At 43.1% G+C, this 5915-nt stretch overlaps 1 long non-coding RNA gene across 1 annotated transcript; it reads left to right on the plus strand.

Annotated features, from left to right (window-relative positions):
- Positions 1-600: 600 nt before the first annotated feature.
- On the plus strand, positions 601-5410 carry LOC149319657 (uncharacterized). The gene is made up of 3 exons (XR_016279883.1): positions 601-682; positions 4767-4903; positions 5272-5410. It is a non-coding gene; the product is annotated as an uncharacterized LOC149319657 (long non-coding RNA).
- The last annotated feature ends 505 nt before the right edge of the window (positions 5411-5915 follow it).

The following is a 5915-nucleotide window of genomic DNA, read 5'->3' on the forward strand; positions in this document are numbered from 1 at the left end:
ATTACTGAGTTTACAGATAGGTTGTTTAAAAACAATACAAAACAGCACAAAAGCACAGTAGTGACCTTCAGGTATTTATATGCTTTTAGTCAGAAGCCTGCATGAAGCTCAACATAAAACATCAACACTAAAATAGATTGGGTTGTTACATTTAATGAAATTTGGCTAGTGAATGAGAATTCAGACTTTAATATCTCATAGAGTTTTGGTAAAGTAGAATGTAAAGGTTAAGACTCTCTGAAATGCCCACAAAATCCAATCCTAGTGGTGACTGGTGGCTCCAAACACTTGGGTGCTAAATCCACTTTGGGTTTTAGTTTGAAGTTTGTTTGAGCTCTACAAGAGTCTGAATCTGCTTTAGGGATAGGACTCAGGACCTTTTATAGCCTTTTTAAAGTTCATACTCATTTCACTGCTGACATGGGAACCACCAGGTTTCATGGCCCTCCATGTGAGTTGGGCTACATATCCTTTTATCAGCAGATAACACAGTTTACAGAATCAGCAGGATGTGAAAAACTGACATGATGGCTGCCTGCATGGGATAAAATAAATGGTTCTGCACCATTTCGAACCCCACCTGTCCAGATGATGCATGTGGCTGAAACAGGAGGAAAATCAGAAAGAGCTAACTATTGCACAAGTGTTTGCACTACATAACAATGCAGAGACAAGGAAAGGGGTAAGTGAGCTGCTGGCATGATAGCTGCCCATATGGTTTTTGTTTTGTTTGTTTTTTCATCTGTTCACAGATCGATGGCACAAGTGCATGAGTGGTCAGCTGCACCACTGACACACTGCACACCCTGTTAAATGAAATGATGACAAACACATCAGGGCATCAACATTACAATGGATTTAATAAATATAATAACAAACTGGCTGGTCTATCGGGGGGCATGGGGGAAGGGGAATAAAAGGAGCATGTACAAGGGGGGCATTGATACACTGTTTGTGCAGTTTATTGCTTGTGCGATCAGCTGATTGTTTATCTAGTTGTACTCAATGTCCAATGGGCTGGGCAGAATGAGGGAAATGATTGGTAGCAGCTGCTGGCAGAGCTTCCATGTACTTGTGTGCATATGTTAACAGTGGAATAGAAAAAAATATTGATATTGTGTAGCTTGTAGCTGCTCCATGTTGGGAGGTCCATCCTTGCAGAGGGAGGGGGTAATATGGACTGCACATGAATTGTCTGCCTATTGTGGGAGCTGGCTGTGCAGTCAGTGCATTCTCCCCATGAAACCCCAGTGGTAACTTGGCTTTTCCTTTCTGTTTGCTTAGCCCATGGGTAGGCAAGCTTTTTGAGCCGGGGGCCGGGTTGCTGTCCCTCAGGCAACTGGGGGGGCCGAAGCCAAAAAATAAATAATTAAATAAATTTTCAAAAAATTAAATAAATAAACAAACCAGGACAAATGTAGGACAAAAATTTCAGATGGAGGACACTTTTTATAAAAAATGGAGGACACACAAAAAAATTGCAGATTTTTAAAAATTTTTTTAATATAAATGCATGTTTTGGAGGCTTCTATAGACAACTGCCCCCTTGCCCCCGCTTGCTTCCCCTTGCCCACTCCTTGCCCCCCCGCCCGCCGCTTGTCCGCCTCCTCCTGATAGGCCAAAAGCCCCATGCCCTTGCATGAGAGGCCAAAGTCCCCAGCAGCAATCGGCGGCAGGACCGGGCAGGGGCCGGTCCCAAGGCCTTGCCGGGCCGCATCCGGCCCGCGGGCCGCAGGTTGCCTACCCCTGGCTTAGCCCCATGATAAAGCCACGTTAAGATTCACAGTCAACAGGGAAAACTTGTTTGTGCAAAGGAACCTGCAGTCCCATACACATTTATTTGGTTGAAAGTTGCATAGATTCTAATAAATCCTTCTTCTAAGTATATGTGTTGAGGTGAGAACTGGGACTCTTTTTATTCATTCTCTTATCACACAAATACCATCAGGGAAGAGAATATGTGCTTTGTAACCCACAACACCATATTTCCTCCACACATCATCTCCTTATCATTCCTGCCCTCCTCATATTAGAGGGGAAGGCATGAAACAGGCAGTCACATGTGGGTAACATGCTCACATGATGGAACTTCATGGTAGGTATGCCTGCATATACTAAAGACCCTGACAACACTTCCTTCTCCAACATAGTGCTGGAATGGCAGATGGTAAAGCAGTAGACCTAGGGCAACCACTTACAGTTCCCTGAATGAATATGAACTACTTGTCTCCCATTATTAGCAGCTCCTCCACAAACAAGTGTAGTTGCTTTATTTGTGTACTGCTTTTCTGTATGCCTGGTCTCAAAGCAGTTCACAGTCTAAAAGCATGAAAAAGAACTTAACACGATAACATCAAACATCCCTGTTCCCTCTAAAACCACACCATGCTGTGTGATTTCTTAAAAGCAAAAATGCAAACTAAAATATCACCCAATCACCAACCAAAAATAATGAATAACAACCAATAATGTAAATATTACATTATTAAGAGAGCCAACATGGTGTAGGAGTTTGAGTGTTGGACTATGATACTGCAGACCAGGGTTTGAATCCCTGCCTGGCCATGGAAACCCACTGAGTGATCTTGGGCAAGTCACACTTTTCTAGCCTCAGAGGATGGCAGTGGCAAACCCGCTCTGAAGTAATTTGCTAAGTAAATGCCATGATAGGTTCCCCTTTGGGTCACTATAATTTGGAAATTACTTGAAGACATACAATAAGAACAACATAATGGCCAACAGCAGCAAAACAGAACATCTTCTGGTGATAGCAATCAGTGAAGGATGAGTCTGCTTTCAGAGGGAGTTATAAATTTCACTTATCAGTGGGAACAGGGTTAAAACTTTCTTTGGCTTAAGTAGTGAATGCAAGGTAGAAAAACATTCTTGAGTCTACAGAGATAGACAGAATCAGACCCAAGTGAGAGCAATAGCAGTGCAAAACTCCCTGGTACACAGCAGATAGCAAGGTTCTCACACATGAAGCTTCACCCACACTGCTGATATCAATGCCAGCAATAAGTGGTAGATTTTAGCTTAAACAAGTCGCAAAATATGCTAGTTTGGGTGAGCTCCCTGAAGCCTATAAAGTTATTTTTAAAGTAGTCAATTACATTTCTACAGCTAAGGTTGGCAAAGTAAATAACTATTGCTATTGTTATAATAACAATCCTTAATTAAATATTTTAAAATAACTGTTCCCTATTTCTCAAAGGTAACATAGGCCCTGTACAGATAGGCAAAAAGTGCTGTCCTGTGGGTAAGGTGAGGACTGAGCATCCCCATGCTCACAGCCCCCTCACACTTCATGGGTGCCATCTTGGTGCGCATCTGTTCAGACGGCGCATACCATGACAATGTCCCTTTGGTGCAGCACCCAAACAGCGCTGCACCAAAGGGGCATGATCAAGCCGCCTGGCAGCGGCTATGGCACCACTTAGCAGGCACAAAAAGGAGCCAGAAAAAAGATTCCTTGCCTCAGATGCTGCTGCCGAATAACCACAGGAGACCGTGTTGGAGGAAAGGCCACAACTTTATTAAGCAAACCATTGGTAGGGTTGGCACAAAGCATGAGGTCAGGATCTGCGAAATCAAACAACCCCACGTTTGTCTGATTAACCACAACCTGGCACCCACCAGGCATTGGGATGACCTAGGGGCTAATGAACACCGTATGACCGCATCTCTGCCATGCGTTCACATATTTGCTAAGCCCCTAGTCACCGGGAGGCGCTCTCGCGTTATGGCCCCCGCAATGGCCATACGCCTGCCCTATTCGCCCCCGGGTCCCGACTGACTCCCAAACCAGAGCTCCGTAGCCCTGGTACCACACCGTGCAGATCCTGGCCTATGCTGCCGCCCCAAAGTTGTGACAAAAAACCCAAACCCAAGCGGTGGGTGGGTGGGAGAAGGCTCAGCTCCTCCTCCCTTCCTGCTTGGCTCCTAACCATCCGGAGCCAAGCGCCGACTGAGGGCCGGGGCTGGCAGCACGGCCTATATAGGCCTAAGCCCCGCCCTCAGTACCACCTGACCAGGAGACTCCTCCTCCAGGGCAGCTGAACCAATCATCTGCCCTGGAGGACCGGAACTCCCGATCACCGAGCCCAGCTCCCAGAGCGTCGCGGGGCGGAAGGGACTCCCTTTCACCCTGCGCACCAATAGGGAGCTGGGGCAAGCCCCAGAGCACTCTGGGGCTTGTAGTCGTTCGCTGCGTCTAGCGGCAAAGCGGTCAGCCCGCCGAGTCGGGCAATCGCTTTTTTTTGTGCTCTGCAGAGGCCGGATCAGTGCCATGGTAATACGTTTGCTGCGGCAGCAATCTGGGGCAGAAAGGTGCTGCATCTCATTGCCTCTTCCTGCCTGTTTGTACACGGCCTAAATTTCAAATTGCCGTTAACTCTAAGCTTTAGTTAGTTACTTTTATTTAAGACCGTTCTCTGAATGTTACAGACCTAGTGCTGTAGTACAAAATGCAGTATTGTCCCACTCGACTTATTGCCAACTACAATAATAGCATAAAGCATAGCAAGAGACAGTACTTGAACCATACAGGAATAGTTTTCCTCCAATACAGTTAGTGGGACCACATCCCCATAAGAATAAAAACAATAAAAAATTATGTCTACATCACAAAAGAAACGTATTATCCTTTGTTAAATTATAATAGTATTGTAACTACACTAGCTTGCTTTCCGCTCTCCCAATAAACCTTTCTAAACAAATGCTTCTTATATTTTGTTATTTCTAATCCAAGTGTTTCTTATTCACAGATACTGAAAAATCATTACAGGTGATATAGAGAATCAAAGTTAATCACAGTGGAAATCTTAACAGCTAGGTTTTATACAATTAAAATGATATTCCTGCTTCCTGAATGACATGGGAATGGACCCCCAGCTGCTTCCTGGTAAGTGGGGATTGGAGGACTTTCAGGGTCATGAATACATAACTCCAGGTTACATTCATAACTATAATACAGGATTCTGGCCAATGTCTTTAAATTAACATATCATTCTAACCTGTCATCATTTCATTTCCAAATGAAAAAAGTACACATTTTATCAATTTGATTTTATATATCTAAAGATATCACACTATGCTAATATAACTATTTAAAAAAGTAAGGCCTCTCATAAATAAAAGGATAAATGTTTTGGCCATGAAATATTATTTTCTATTTAGAAGATGCTGTTTCCACCATGTATAAATTTTGAATCCTGAATTGTGAATAGCATTTGAAAACTGCATGGTTTTCAAAGACATTCTTTGTGGCAGGAAGAAAACGGCTGAAATTACTCATTGCTACCTATGAGAAGAAACTTGGCAAAGAGTTACAATCCAATCCCTTAACGACCTTTCCCAAGCCTTATGCTGTTCAGGAGATGGCATTCCTTTGGTCCCACCACCGCACAACTCCTCTGGCGAGTACACAGGGGAGAGCTTCCCAGTGGCTGCTCCTGAAATTTGAAACTCCCTGACAAGGGAGGCTTAGGTGCCACCCTTTTGCTATATTGTCACTTGCAGATAAAGATATATATTAATTAAACAGGACTTAGGCTTTTAACTAGTTGGGACAGAAGGATTTTTTTTTAAAAAAAATGTGGTATGCTGTATATTTTTCATTGTGCTTTGAATGTGTTTTTAACTTTTTAAAGTTATTGTTTTTATTGTATTGTTTGTTTAAGTCATGTCTTAAACCTTTCCATTCTATATTATTTTAGCTATATTTTGTTTTTAACTTGCATTTTGAGCTACTTTGGATCACATATTGGAGGGAAAGAAAGAATAAATAAATAAATGTAGGTTTGCTTCACTAGATGTGCTTATGAAGAAATTGAAGAGCTGTCTGTCAAGGATGGTATAGAATCACAGATTCATACAGATGGAGGGCCCACTAAAGCCATTTAGTAAAACCTCCT

The sequence above is a fragment of the Sceloporus occidentalis genome, unplaced genomic scaffold (genome assembly GCF_023333645.1).
Source record: "Sceloporus occidentalis isolate IW3139 unplaced genomic scaffold, rSceOcc1.0.p SCAF_2, whole genome shotgun sequence".
Taxonomy (NCBI): domain Eukaryota; kingdom Metazoa; phylum Chordata; class Lepidosauria; order Squamata; family Phrynosomatidae; genus Sceloporus; species Sceloporus occidentalis.